Below are 16311 nucleotides of genomic sequence, written 5' to 3'. Positions count from 1 at the left end.
GTATTCATTAATGGACTCTAGATTATTTGTTACCTTGACCTGTCATGGATTTTTTTTTTTAAGTCTGTTCATTAGATGATTCCACAAGAAGATTGACATTAGTATTGGGCAATTTAAAGCAGGCAAGGAATGAACAGGCAACCAATCGGTTGACATTTATTAAATGCTTACTGTATGCCAGGCACCATGCTAAGTATTGGGGTTATAAAAGAGACAAAAGACAATCCTTGCTCTCAGACAACATGCAAACAACTACATACAAACCAGCTAGATTTAGGTCAAATTGGAGATAATCAATAGAGGGAAGGCAGTAGAATTAATAGGGGTTAGTGAAGGCTTCTGGTAAAAGATGGGATTTTAGTTGGGACTTAAAAGAATCCAGGGAGGTCAATAAGCTTTCAATTTGACTAGAAAGCACTGTTATAGAAATGACTCTCAAAAATCACTGTCATGTATAACTCGAAAGGAATGACACATTAAGGAACTCAAGGAAATAAGATAAGCTAGACCTGTATCCCAGCTGTCAAGGCCCACAGCAGTGATAGCCCAGTGGAGCTAGGAGTAAGCAAGGCTTGCATGTTGCTTCCGTGAAAGAATGATGCCCTTAGCCAAGAAGTCAGGTGTTTGCTGATCATTAGCACTGGAAGGGACCTTAGAAGAATTCTAGTCCAATGTCCTCATTTTTCAAAAACAGAAACCGAATCTGAGTGAAAGGAAATGGCCTCCCCAAGGGGGGCACACAGTTCTAATCAATGTCAGGGCCAGGAATCAAACCCAGGTTGCATGAGATAAGCCATCATCTCCCCAATGCCCACTGCTTCCCTTTGTAGTGTGTGCTCCATGATTCTATGTTGATTTCTCCAGCTTTGGACTGCTGCTGGGAATTCCCTTCCAATTTCCTGCCTAACCCTTTGGATTTGCTTATCCTGTGAACTCTGGCTTGACCCAGCATGGCATTTGGTTTTCTCTCTCAGATCATAGCTTGGACCAGGCTGTCTTTTCTCAGGAGGGTTCTTTCCCTTAGAGCTTGTTAAATGCCCCTTATCACCAGCACCCACCCATTAATAGATGGGTCTTTGATACCCCTTAGCATATAACAGAACTACAAAATATCTGCCCCTTCCAAGTTCCTATTAAAGGATTCTTTTCAATAATTTGGCATATACAATGCCCCAAATTCCTTCTTGCCACGGATAGACTATTCAAGCTGATGAATTTGACTTTTCAACTATGAAAATGAACATATTAATATTTATTAATCCTTCATGTACACTACACATCAATATTAGTTCAAAAAGTTAAATTTTCCATGAACCACTTTGCTTTATCTAAATAGTATAACTCACCAGTTTTTCAAGTTTTTTTCACTTAACTAAATTAGCATTTGTTGGTGTTATGTAGATATAAGCTGGTTTTGTTGGTTTGTTTGTTTTTTTACAAACAATCCTCCCTGTAATAAATCAATCAAAAATGTAAACTCTTTGCCCTCTTTGAGAACTTTCAAGGATACTCATGGAGCTGGCATCGATGGACTTCACAATGTCCTTTGATCAGGTCTTTCTCACTTTTGGTCTCTGATTCCTTTGGAGCTACAAAGGAATCCTTAGGAGCATGTTAATCAGCGCTATTTCCATAAGGGCTCAAATACCTCTAAATCTGCCTAAGGCCACCTTTGCTAATGCTCTGATTCCATAACTCTTAACATTTGCAAAAGCTTCTGGTGATAAATGTGTCTGGTGTCATAAAACAAAATAAACAAAAAAAATACAGACCTACTTTTATATGAAAGAGGGGAAAATGATTAGGCAACATCCTGAAGACTGATCCCATCTCTCCAAAAAAATTTTTTTTTATTTCTAAGTGATATAATATTATTAGTTAAAATGCGTCCCCTTCTCCTAAACTTCCTAGAGTACTACATATGCATAGTGATGGCCCTGAGGCACCTAAAGTTCCTTCTGCAAGATTAAATTATGCTCGCATTATTTTAATACATGTATTGTGTCATTTTTTTAAATTGGTAAACAATGCCTAGTATATACAGTCAACCTCTTTTCATCTTAATATTTGATTAACTACAACACTGTTTGCTGACCATTCTAATTAGATCAGCTTCCTAATCTTTTTCACATGTCTCAGGGGCAGAGACTGAAAAGTAAGTAAAGCATTTACTATATTTAAGGCAGAATCATTTTATCTTAAAGTGTCATACACATCAAATCAATTTGTTATTTTAGCCATCCAATACCTTCAGGTTTTCGATAGTGTGGAAGAGCACTGTTCTTATGTTTCCTTAATAAAATTGCACTGGATGCTCTCTGGTGAGAGTATTGCCTCTGAAATAGCCTATTAAAATTTCTGACTTGTTTTAATCTGCAGTGCTCTCTGGCTGAGAAGAAGATTATGATCAGAAGGGCAAAGGTCAATGAGAATGAATGGTATCTGTTCTCAAGAAGTCTATGAGGAAGAGTTTTCAAACACCAGATAAGAATTTAATACAGGAACCTTTTGTCACCTGAATCAAATTTAGATACCCTAAAACCACCTGGAATTTATATCACTGATGGCAATCTTCAGGTAAAAATGAGCCATGGATCCCTGTGGACATGTGTTTCAAGTCTCAGCTAAAATTCCACATTCTACAAGAAGCCTTTCTCAGTCTTCCTCCATCTTGGTGTCTCTCCCACTGAGATTATATCCACTTTGTGCTTTCTATATCTTCTTTGTAGATCCATAGTTGTTTGCACATCATCTACTCCGTTAGACTTGAAAGCAGGGACTGTCTTTTGCCTCTCTGTACCCCCAGCACTTAGCATAGTGCCTGGTATATGGTAAGTACTTAATACATGCTCATTCATTGGACTTAACACAAAATAGAAAAAACACAAGGTTGAATTGTTCATCTCAAAGGGCCTCTGTTTTTCTCCTTTGGGTAATGACAAATATGCAGGGAAAGTAGGAGTGGGAGACACAATTCATAAAATATAGTTTCAGGATCTCCAGTCTGATTAGTGTAAGAATAAATGACCACCATACAAATGGTTTAGCAGTAGTCAAGGTCCTATATACCAATATGGCATCAGAAATAGTGATGTAGCTTATAAAAATGTGGTTAGATGAGTAAGAGTTGAGATGGAAACAGACTTCCAGGTCTGTGTACAGAGTTTTGACCAGGAATTTTTATACCTGGGGCAATACTTCCAACATGCCCAGAATACATAGGCTCAAGGGTGCCGTTAGAGGAGAAGCTCACCCAATCATCGGTAGCTTACTATTTTAACTGCTTTTGCCAATTAAATGTGAAGTTCTGTGGTTCCTATGCTGCTGAAGGACTGCAGATATGGTCATTTTCCTCTAAATCTGGCATCTTCTAAATTCAGTACCTTACAGCAAAGCCCTGGTCACCCACCCTTCACTATTTTTGGCCCCGAACAGGAGCCCTCAAATGAAGCAGGGTGTCCTAAATGCTCTGCTGTGGCTGCGGCTCAGCTCTGCCAGCAACCCAAAGTACCTGGAGTCACCGATTGGTCTCAGACTCTGCTTACGACACATGATGAGACTCTTTAAGAAACCAGTCACTTTGGGCAAGATAATCTTGAAAGGAAAGCATCTGCCAACCGAAACACAGCACCCACGTGTGCATCCCTCCCTCACCACATCCACAAGATGAAGCAGTCTGCCTGGAAGTGGTAGATCAGCAACCCTTTCTGTCGACACAAACGGTTCCGATCAAATGTCTATGTGTTACTGATTATTGTTTTCCTTAGCTATGTGAAGCTAACAAAGCTACTTACAATTTTCAATGAAAAACCCTCAAAGACAGGGAAAGGGGGAGGGGATCCCTACGCTATTCACCTACTGGGCCAGATGTGTTTCAGCTGGGGCCAGTTTTCTGTTCTTGATAGAAAGGAAAAGGAACCACCCCATAATTTGTAGGCTCTCCCACTCACATTTGGAAGGCCCCCTGATACACTTACATTTGCATTGATTACACTGCCAAGGCAAGAAGCGGTTAGTTAAGACTCAAATTTCACTTTAACTTTGTTATTTCCTGACTCCAAAGTTTGTGACTATGACTGGGGTAGGGATGAGGTAGGATGGATAGCTCTGGAAATGTCCTTTTGAACAGTCAGCATAAATCCAGGGAAAGAAAAATATTTCTCATAAAATAATCAAAGCCAAGGAGCTTCACATTTTTAATCAGTAAAAACAACAACAGACTTCCACTTCCAGGAGCCAAGATGGCAGAGTGAAAAGGTAGTCGCTCTCACTCTCCCCTATCAACCTCTGAAAATATCACCCCAGAAAAAAAAACCCTGGAACACCTCAACTAGAAGAAAGACGAGGAGCAGCAGTGCAGTAGCCCAGCAAATGGGTCTCCCAGTGCCTCAGCAAAAATAAGGGAGGCAGAACTACAAGGGGCTCCAGGTGAACAAGTACCCTGCGGCATTCATCTGAAAGGAGGTGAAGAAAACAACCTAAAGGCTTCCTAAAGCCCCGGCCTTGCTGATTCCAACCCAACACCAGATGAGCTGTAGGAGCCCTAAAGCCTCCAATTCTGAAGAAATTCTGAAGCTCAGGTGGTAGAGCAGGCAAACACCAACACCTGGACCTCCCAGTGCCTCAGTGAGGGCGGGGGGTGGGGGGGGGGGACCGTGGAAACCAGCTCAGAAAACCACCAAGAATCTGGGCACTCCATCACAAAGGAATCTCCTGGTGCATTAGCAGAAAAGAGGGAGACAACACTGCAGGGGGCTCCAGGCAGATAAACATCCTGCAGCAGCCTACTAAAAGGAGCAGAAGAAAGCTAAAGGAAAGGAAAAGCAGGCAACCTAGAATTGCCTGAAAGTTCCAGCCTTGCTGATTCCAGCCCAACACAAGGTAAGCTGCCAGAAACCTACAGCCTCCAATTCCCAGCATAAGAGGCCCCAGAATGTGCAAAGCCAGTGACCAAGACCTAGGCTCCCAACACAAGAAGCTTGGGTCAGTACCCTCTGTTCCCCAGCAGGAGAGCTCAATCTCTTTAAAGGCCAGGGAATAAAGAAACACCATGAGTAAAAATAAACGTACCATAGATTCATATTATGAGAAGAGTGAAGATCAAGACAGAAATTCTGAAGAGGACAACATTGTCAACAAACCCACATCTGCAACAACAAAAGGGAATATGAACTGGTCTGAGGCCCAGGGAGCCTTCTTGGAGCTCAGGAAGGATTTTGGTAGTCAGATGGGAGAGGTAGAAGAGTCCTTCAAAAATACAATTGGCCAGTTGGAAAAAAAATACACTGAAGAAAACAAGTCCCTAAAAAACACAATTGGCCAGTTGAAGAAGGAAGTACAAAAACTAACAGAAGAAAACAATCTGTTAAAAACTAGAATTGGACAAATGGAAACTAATGTCTCTATGAGAGAGCAAGAATCAGTCAAACAGAAACAATGAAATAGATGAAAATGTAAAATACCTCATCAGTAAAACAACCGACCTGGAAAATCGACTCAGGAGAGACAATTTAAAAATTATTGGACTACCTGAAAATCATGATGAAAAAAAGAGCCTGGACAGTATCTTTCAGGAAATCATAAAGGAAAACTGCCAGGAAGTCCTAGAACCAGAAGGGAAAATAACCATAGAAAGAATCCACCATCACCACCTGAAAGAGATCCCAAATTGACAACGCCAAGGAATATAAGCAAAATTCCAAAATTACCAGATGAAAGAGAAGGTGCTGCAAGCAGCCAGAAAGAAAGAATTTAAATATCATGGAACCACAGTCAGGATTACACAGGACCTTGCAGCTTCTACATTAAAAGACCGCAGGGCATGGAACATGATATTCCATAAGGCAAAGGAGCTTGGAATGCAGCCAAGGATCAATTACCCAGCAAAAATGAGCATCATTTTTCAAGGGAGGAGGTGGATATTCAATGAAATAGGAGACTTCCAAACTTTCCTGATAAAAAGACCAGAGCTCAACAAAAAATTTGATCTTCAAGTACAGGACTCAAGAAGGACTTAAAAAGGTAAATGGGACAGAAGATACAATATGTTGTTAATAAGGGGGGGCTGTTTAAACCCTACAAGGGAATATGAGACTTGCAACCCTTGAGAACTGTATTGTTATTACACCTTGTTAAAGGAGTATACATAAAGAGGGTGGATATTAGTTGACTTTGATGTAATGATAAAAAAAATCTAATCAAGTGGGTTAAATGGATCCAAATAAGTGGATCAATCTGATCTTAGAAAATGTACTGAGAAAGGAGGAGGCAGACAAGGGTAAATTACATTACAGGAAAAGACACAAAATCCTATTACATCAGAGGGAAAGAAGGAAGTGGGGGGAGCATTGTTTGAACCTTACTCTCATCAGATTTGGCTCAAGAAGGGCATAATTAATCAGTTAGGTATAGAAATCTAACTTGCCCTATAGGCAGTAGGAGGGAAAAGGGGAAAGAAAAGGGAGGGAAAGAAAAGGGGGGGGAAAGAAGGGAGGGAAGCAGCAGTAAGACTAAAGGGGAAGAAAAGGGAAAGGGATAATAAAAGGGGAAGGGACTGAAGGAGGCAGTGGTCAAAAGCAAAACACTAGTGAAGGGGAAAGAAAGGAAAAGAAAAGCATAAATGGGGGGAAAAGGATGGAGAAAAAGACACAGATAGTAATCATAACTGTGAATGTGAATGGGATGAACTCTCCCATAAAAGGAAACATTGCAGAATGGATTAAAAACCATAATCCTACAATATGTTGTTTACAGGAAACACATTTGAAAAAGAGTGACACATACAGGGTAAAGGTAAAAGGCTGGAGCAGAATATATTATGCAGCTGAAGTAAAAAAAAGCAGGGGTAGCAATCCTGATCTCAGCCAAAGCAAAAACAAAACTAGATCTAATCAAAAGAGATAAGGAAGGAAACTACATCCTGCTAAAAGGCACCATAGACAATGAAGTAATATCATTACTAAACATATATGCACCAAATGGTATAGCATCCAAATTCTTACAGGAGAAGTTCAGGGAGTTACAGGAAGAAAGAGACAGCAAAACTATACTAGTGGGGGACCTGAACCTCCCCTCTGCACTAGATAAGTCTAACCACAAAATAAACAAGAAAGAAGTTAAGGAGGTGAATAGAACATTAGTAAAGTTAGGTATGATAGACCTCTGGAGAAAACTGAATGGGGATAGAAAGGAATATACTCTTTTCTCAGTAGTACATGGCACATACACAAAAATTGACCATGTACTAGGGCATAAAAACCTCACCATCCGATGCAGAAAGGCAGAAATATTAAATGCATCCTTTTCAGATCATGATGCAATAAAGAAAGATAGACTAAAAAATAATTGGAAACTAAATAACCTAATCCTAAAAAATGATTGGGTCAAACAACAAATCATAGAAACAATCAGTAATTTCATTCAAGAGAATGACAATAATGAGACAACATACCAAAACCTATGGGATGCAGCGAAAGCAGTTCTTAGGGGAAGTTTTATATCTCTAAATGCTTACATAAATAAAATAGAAAAAGAGGAGATTAATGAATTGGGCATACAACTAAAAAACTAGAAAAAGAACAACTTAAAAATCCTCAACTAAACACAAATTAGAAATATTGAAAACAAGGAAAAATTGAATAAAATTGAAATTAAGAAAACTATTGAACTAATAAATAAAACTAAGAGCTGGTTTTATGAAAAAACCAATAAAATAGATAAGCCTTTGGTTAATTTAATTAAAAAAAAGAAAGAAGAAAACCAAATTACTAGTATCAAGAATGAAAAGGGAAGCTACCACCAAGGAAGAGGAAATTAAAACAATAATTAGGAATTATTTTGCCCAACTATATGCCAACAAATTTGACAATCTTAGTGAAATGGATACATATTTACAAAAATATAAATTGCCCAGATTAACGAAGAGGAAGTAAAATACTTAAATAACCCCATCTCAGAAAAAGAAATTGAACAAGCCATTGATGAACTCCCTAGGAAAAAATCTCCAGGGCCAGATGGATTTACATGCGAATTCTATCAAACATTTAAAGAACAATTAATTCCAATACTATATAGACTATTTGGGAAAATAGGTGAAGAAGGAGTCTTACCAAATTCTTTTTATGATACAAATATGGTGTTGATACCTAAACCAGGAAGAGTCAAAATAGAGAAAGAAAATTATAGACCAATTTCTCTAATGAATATAGATGCAAAAATTTTAAACAAAATACTAGCAATAGATTGCAGCAACTTATCACAAGAATAATACACTATGACCAGGTAGGATTTATACCAGGAATGCAGGGTTGGTTCAATATTAGGAAAACTATCAGCATCATTGAGCATATCAACACCAAAACCAACAGAAACCACATGATCATCTCAATAGATGCAGAAAAAGCTTTTGATAAAATACAACACCCATTCCTATTAAAAACACTAGAAAGCATAGGTATAAATGGAGTCTTCCTTAAAATAATAAATAGCATATATCTAAAACCTTCAGCAAGCATTATATGTAATGGGGACAGGCTAGAAGCATTTCCAATAAGATCGGGGGTGAAACAAGGATGTCCATTATCACCACTGTTATTCAATATTGTACTGGAAACTTAGCTTTAGCAATAAGAGAAGAAAAAGAAATTGAAGGCATTAGAATAGGCAAAGAAGAAACAAAGCTATCACTCTTTGCAGATGACATGATGATATACTTAGAGAATCCTAGAGAATCAAGTAAAAAACTACTTGAAATAATAAACAACTTTAGCAAAGTTGCAGGCTATAAAATAAACCCACATAAATCATCAGCATTTCTATATATTACCAACAAAGCCCAACAGCAAGAGATAGAAAGAGAAATCCCATTTAAACTTACTGTAGACATTATAAAATATTTAGAAGTCTACCTCCGAAACAAACCCAGGAACTCTATGAACACAATTACAAAACACTTTTCACACAAATAAAATCAGATCTAAATAATTGGAAAAACATCAGTTGCTCATGGGTAGGCCGAGCTAATATAATAAAAATGACAATCCTACCTAAGCTAATTTACTTTTTCAGTGCCATACCAATCAAACTACCAAAAATTATTTTATAGAGTTAGAAAAAATAATAACAAGATTCATTTGGAAAAACAAAAGGTCCAGAATATCAAAGGAACTAATGAAAAGAAATGCAGGGGAGGTGGCCTAGCAATTCCAGATCTTAAATTGTATTATAAAGCAGCAATCATCAAAACTGCTTGGTACTGGCTAAGAAATAGGGAGGTGGATCAGTGGAATAGGTTAAATATGCAAGACACAGTAGTCAATGACTATAGTAATCTATTATTTGATAAACCCAAAGACCCCAGCTTCTGGGATAAGAACCCACTCTTTGAAAAAAACTGCTGGGAAAACTGGAAAAGAGTATGGCAGAAAGTAGGCATAGACCCAAATCTCACACCATATACCAAAATAAAGTCAAAATGGGTTCATGACTTAGATATAAAGGCTGATACCATAAGTAAACTGGGAGAACAAGGAATAGTTTACCTATCAGATCTATGGAGAACAGAAGAATTCATGACCAAACAGGAGATAGAGAACATTATGAAAAGCAAAATGGATAATTTTGATTACATTAAATTGAAAAGTTTTTGCACAAACAAAGCCAATGCAACTAAGATTAGAAGGAAGGTAGAAAATTGGGAAAGAATTTTTACAACCAGTCTCTCTGATAAAGGCCTCATTTCTAAAATATATAGAGAATTAAGACAAATTTATAAGAACACAAGCCATTCCCCAATTGATAAATGGTCAAAGGATATGAACAGACAGTTCTCAGATGAAGAAATTAAAGCCATCTATAGTCATATGAAAAAATGCTCTAAATCGTTATTGATTAGAGAAATGCAAATCAAAACAACTCTGAGGTACCACATCACACCTATCAGATTGGCCAACATGACAAAACAGGAAAATGATAAATGTTGGAGAAGATGTGGGAAAATTGGAACACTAATACATTGTTGGTGGAGTTGTGAAATGATCCAACCATTTTGGAGAACAATTTGGAACTATGCCCAAAGGGCTACAAAAATGTGCATACCCTTTGATCCAGCAATAGCACTTCTAGGGCTATATCCCAAAGAGATCAAACAAATGGGAAAAGGACCCATGTACAAAAATATTCATAGCAGCTCTTTTTGTGGTGGCAAAGAATTGGAAATTGAGAGGATGCCCATCAACTGGGGAATGGCTGAGCAAGTTGTGGTATATGAATGTAATGGAAAACTATTGTGCTATAAGAAATGATGAACAGGATGACTTCAGAAAAACCTGGAAAGATTTATATAGTCTGATGCTGAGTGAAGTGAGCAGAACCAAGAGGACTTTGTACACAATAACAGCCATGTTATGCAATGACTAAGATTGTTACACTGAACCTTTCTCAGCATTATGAGGATCTAAGACATCTCCAGAGGCCTCGGGATGGAAAATGCTGTCCACATCCAAAGAAAGAACTATGGAAGTCGAATCGCTATCACTTATTTTTACCTTCTGTTGAGTTTCATTTCATCTTTCTGATGGTTCCTCGTATTGGTTTTAATTTGTACTTACAACTTCACTAATGTGAAAATATGTTTAATGGGTATGTAAATGTAAAGTCTATATCAGATTGTGCGCCATCTGGGGGAGGGTGGGGGGGAGGAAAAGGGAGAAAATTTTCAACTCAAAAGCATATGGAAAAAATAAAAAAATTTAAATTAAAACAACAACAACAACAACAACCACAACTACTATAAGGCAACTTAATTAGCTAATAACCCATCAAACCCTCCTCTCTAACTCCTAGGCTACCAAGCCAAGGGACACAAGATGCCCCCTCTTGTACTCTTGGGGCGCTGGATTCCCCTTCATTCCCTCTCCAGCACAGCAACAAGGGGTTACCTACCTCCTGCCTCAGTGCAGCCCCACCCCAGGATCATCTCCAACACCCCAAAATCTGCTGGGGAGAAGACCAGTTCTACCTCCTGTCCCCTAAGTTCTTCTCCAGGTTAAACAAGTTACCCCAGCTTCCTCACCAGGTTCACATAACTCCATTCACTCCTGCCTGCTCTGAGGTAGGCTTCACAGGCACAAGGCATCACCAGTTGCCTGCAGGTTGAACCTTAAGGGAGGCTCTATAACCAGGAGTGGGGGACCTATGGCCTTGAGGACACATGTGGCCCTCTAGGTCCTCACGTGTGGCTCTTTGACTGAATCCAAACTTCACAGAGCAGATCCCCTTAATAAAAGGATTTGTTTTGGACTCAGTCAAAAAGCAAGGACCTAGAAGGCCACATGCAGCCTCAAGGCTGCAGGTACCCCACCCCTGATCTATATTGTCTAAACACATTCTCCCCCAGCAGACATTTCACCAACCACTGATACTCTGCCTGCTCTCACTCCTCCATAATTAGCATAATTTCATCCCTTTATATTTGCTCAATCACAATGCTTCTGAATCCCTGGTTACTGATTGTACAAATCCTGTTCTCCATCCCCAACTTGCCATGCCCTTGTGCCTACCTAACTACTCCCCCTGCTTGCCCCAATCCCATGCCACTTTAGAACCTCCACTATGCGTTTCAGAATACGTACTTCCTTTCATCTTAAACCCCTTCATCTGTCACATCTTCTTTTTTTTGGCCCTCACTAAACCCTAGCTCCATTCTAGTGAGTATGTGTCTTTCATCACACTTTCCAGTACTGGCTACTCTTTTTCTTATACCCCTCAACTCAATGGTCATGATGTAGGAATTAAAATACTCCTTGATCTCTATTGCCGATTTGGACTCTCACTCTACTACCTTCACTAAGTAACCTCTCCTCCTTTGAGATTCACACTACCCAAATGTAGGAGGGCCATCCTGATCTGTATCTGGCCACTGGACCCAGATGGCTGTGGAGGAGGAAGGCAGGCTGGTGACCTTGCACAGCCCTCCCTCACTTACATCCAATTAATTTGCAAGTCATGGCATCACCTTCCTGATGTCAGAGCCCTCTTTGAGGATGAAGGACAAACAACAAGAACCCAAATGAATCACCCAATCCAGAGCCTAGCGACTATTATCTTTCAACTCCCACATCATTCTCCTTCCTTCTTCAATAAAGTTCCTGCCTGGCCTAATCTCTCTCCTAAGCTACAAGTTCTGCATCACCAATTGGCTTTTGGACATCTCAAATTGGATGTTCCACAGGCATCTTAAACTCAACACGTCCAAACAGAACTCAATATCTCCCTACCACCACCACCATTAACCTTCCCCTCTTTCTAAGTTCCCTATTACTCAAGGGCACCGCCATCATCCTTGTCCTCCAGGCTTACATCAGCATCATTCTTGACCCCTCACTCTCTCTCACCCAATGTAACCAATCCATTGCCAAGTTTAATCCTTTCTACCTTCACAAAATCTCTCATTGTTATCCCCCTTCTAACCACTCATACAATTACAATGCTAGTTCAGAGTCTCATCACCCCATGCCTACATGCCTGAAAATGTTAGCTGATTTCACTGATTTAATTAAGAGGTCATTTAGTCCATCCTCCTACCTCCCTCAGGACTATACTAAAAACCCCTTTTTCACACAGAAGCTAAGCAATGAATTAATCATATTATAAAGGGACTTTTTAGTCTTACAAAATAGTAGCTCTCTAATACATTTAAGTATTTACAGATCATTAACTTGACAGAAAGGCTTGGAAAGTGAGGAGAGTGGGAAGGATCTAAATCTAATATACTAGGAACTACTGTCATCTGAGGACATAGCAATTCTGAAATTATAAGGGAAGTCATTGGGGAAAATATTGTCTTATTTTTTTTCTTTATTTCTAAACAATCTCTGAGCACATTCATTACACAAAAGGTGTGTCTCCACATATACATAAAAATCTAGCAGACAGAAGAGCTACCAGAATTAAAGGATGTTAAAGAGAAAATATTTCCCATATAACTTTAACACCAGTTTCCAGCACAACAGCCCCAAGTTATGGAGGAAAGGTAGATATTCTCAGCCAATCTCATCCATAGCAGAGTTTTCCAAATACTTGTCTTTTTCTCTCCAAGTTAGACACACCCACTTCCTTTATTCAATCTTTATCTGGCTTGATTTTTAGATCCTTCATTGTTCTGGTGACCCTTCTCTGGATGTTCTCCAGTTTTATATTATCCTTCCTCCCAAAATGTCTGATGAGACATTTTAAAAATCATTTGAAATAAAAAAAATTATTTTTAATTAAAATTTTATTTTGTAAAATGAGACATTTTAATGATCTCCAGTGAGACCCAAATCACAATGTTGTACATTTGAATGGTTCAGCGATAACATTTCAGTCACATTACCCAATCATATTGGGCCCAAAGTCCCCAAAGTGCAGACTAGAGGTCTCCTATAAACCAGGTCTTCTTATCTTACTAAGGCTGAAAGTACCAGGTCACTCAGTCCTTCCAGGTTGCTTCACCCCTCCTTAGGTAGCTTGGTGGGCCCTTCCCCTCAGAGCTCATCATATTGGAACAGTCTTAGTATGGACACCCAATCAGCTTGAGCCCTCCTACAGCTCAGAACTCGTCAGCTCAAGTGAACCACCAGCTTCAGACTCTCCAGAAGGAGGGATTTCAGAAATGCACCACCACACCCAGCCATGAACTTGTTTTTTTAAATTTGACAACTCTATTTCAGTATCATTGGTTTCCTTTGCAATCTTATGTATATTATTTTATGCACTTAAAGGCATCTTTCTGAGAAGGGGTCCCTAGATTTCATCACACTGCTTCCAAAGGGGCCCAGGACCTCTGCCTTAGAGAATCATAGATGGAATCTAATCTAATCATAATTTAATCTAATCTAGATCTAGCTAGAAGAGACCTTAGAACTCTTTTGTCCAACTCCCTCATTTAACAATTAAGGAAACTGAGGCCTAGAGAAGTTAAATGATTTGTCCAAGGTCACATAGGTAGTAAGTCAAAGAATCAGAATTTGAACCCAGGTCACCTAACTCCAAATCCAGCATCCTTTTAGTCTAGCTCCTTCATTTTACAGATGGAACTATAGATGGAGTAAGTGATTGGTTAGGTCTCATAACCAGTTGCTGGGAAGGCCAAGCCTAGACTGCAAGTGTCCTGATGCCACATCCAGTATTCTTACTACTGTGTCACACTGCCAACATGATCAGTACCTGCTGGACTGCTGGAAAGTACCTACAAGGTCCCATCAAACACAAAATCCCATCTCAGAAGTGAATGACAATTGCTGTGTAGAATAACAAAAGAGCTCATTCATTTTGCATGGTTCTGAATGGGCCAATGTGTGACTAGGGGTTCAACAAGATGGCACAGTGCCCGGTTCATATGGTAGGCACTTAATCATAGATTGTTGAATGATTTATTGATGGCTTGATTTGACTTTCATTGGATCTGGTTTACCCAATGATAAACTAATGGTCAAGATCAACCGGACCTGGGAGAAATCTTTCAGTAAATTATATTTCATTTCCTGTCAGTTTCCATTCGTGTCCTCCCTATTGACTCATTGCATGCCTGTTCTCTATGTAGGAATATCAAATGCTCCCCAACACTGAATAGCTTGTATAATGGAGAACACTTCAGTAAGGGTTGTTGCTTTTAATTCATGGTTAAGAAAATTACACTGAGTAAATACCAGCTTCTTGGAGTTGAAAGGGGCCTCAGAGGCCATTCAGTTTACACCATTCCTGGGCAGGAATCCCCTTTATAATAACTGGCCAGTGATCATTGAGCTTTTTTGTAAAGATCTGTGTTTTTGTTCAGTCATTCAGTCACGTTTGACTCTTCATGACCCCACGGACCATACTGTCCACGGGGTTTTCTTGGCAAAGATACTAGAGGTGATTTGCCATTTCCTTCTCCAGTTGTGAAATTTACTGCATGGAGGGCAAATGGTAATGGTGGGAAGAGCATAGGATTTAGGGTCAGATATCTGTGTTGCTTCATACAAATTACTTAGCATCTCTGGATGTCAGTTTCACCATAAAATGGGAAGGTTAGACTAGATTGAAGCTAGCGCCTAGCTCTATAGCTATGATACTAGGGCAGCCCTTTTGGAGATCTCTGATTATAAAGGAGATTTTGCTTCTACTGAGCCTAAGTTTTCCTCCTGGCAATTTCTACCTATCACCTACCTATTAGTTCTGGAACAGAACTGGGTAGTCTGATCACTCATCCAAATGACAGTCCTCCAAATTTTTAGAAACACTTAGCAAATCCTCTTCTCTAGGATAATTATCATCATTTCCTTCAACCAATCTCTGAACAGCATGGATTTAGTTCCCCTAATCTTCCTGCTTGCCATCCTCTGAAAAAGTGGCATTCTGAAAATACAGTACCCAGAACTGACTACAGTCTTCCAGATAAAGTCCGACCAGAGCCAAGTTCATTGGAACTATTACTTCCTTCATTCCCAATCATATCACACTTATTGAGCTTACAGTCTAGTAAAATCCCCAGTATGTTTTCCATGAACTCTAGACTAGGTTTCTGCCATTCTATATTTTTGTCATGGATGTTTTGAGCTCGTATGCAGAATGATACATTTATTCCTATTACGTTTCATCTTATGACTCATTGTTCTGGCCTGTCAAGGTCCCTTTGAATCTTGATTTCATCATTCAACACATTAGCTATCTCTTTCAGCTCAGTGACATAGTCAGAGTTGATAATAATGTCATCTTATCTGGGTCTTCATCCAATTTACTGAAAAAAAAAATATGTTGAACAGAGCAGGGTCAAGGACAAATCCCTGTGGCATCCCCTCCGATTCAATTCCTTCTCCCATCTATCACCATATTTTGGTTCCAGACATTCAACCAGTTCTGAAATAAAAATAACTAGGTATTGACCTGTTTTTTCTACTCACTGAAGGAGTACAGATGTCGTCAGCACTCTTTGAATTTCAGCTCTCTGCTACAAAGCCCTATTTACTCTACCACAGTTATGACTCTGGCAGAGGGTCCAAAGAGAAGAGTAGTGGAAGATAACATTGGAAATGTAGGTTGGGACCAGTTTGTGGATGGATTCTGTTTTAGAAACAATGAGTTTAAATGTCAAATTGACACTGGTGTTACTAGTTATTAGTGTTTCTATCAACTTGGATTTCCTCTAAAGCAGTATTTTTAACCTGAATTTCATCAATTTTTCTTAATGTTTTGATAATTACATTTCAGTATAGTTAGTTTCCTTTATAAATCCTAGATATTTTAAACTATTGTGAGAAGGGGTTCACAGGCTTCAGCAGATGCTACTGACTT

This window comes from Phascolarctos cinereus, unplaced genomic scaffold (assembly GCF_003287225.1).
Source record: "Phascolarctos cinereus isolate Bilbo 61053 unplaced genomic scaffold, phaCin_HiC Scaffold_1;HRSCAF=81, whole genome shotgun sequence".
Lineage (NCBI taxonomy): Eukaryota > Metazoa > Chordata > Mammalia > Diprotodontia > Phascolarctidae > Phascolarctos > Phascolarctos cinereus.
This window is presented reverse-complemented; position numbering follows the sequence as displayed.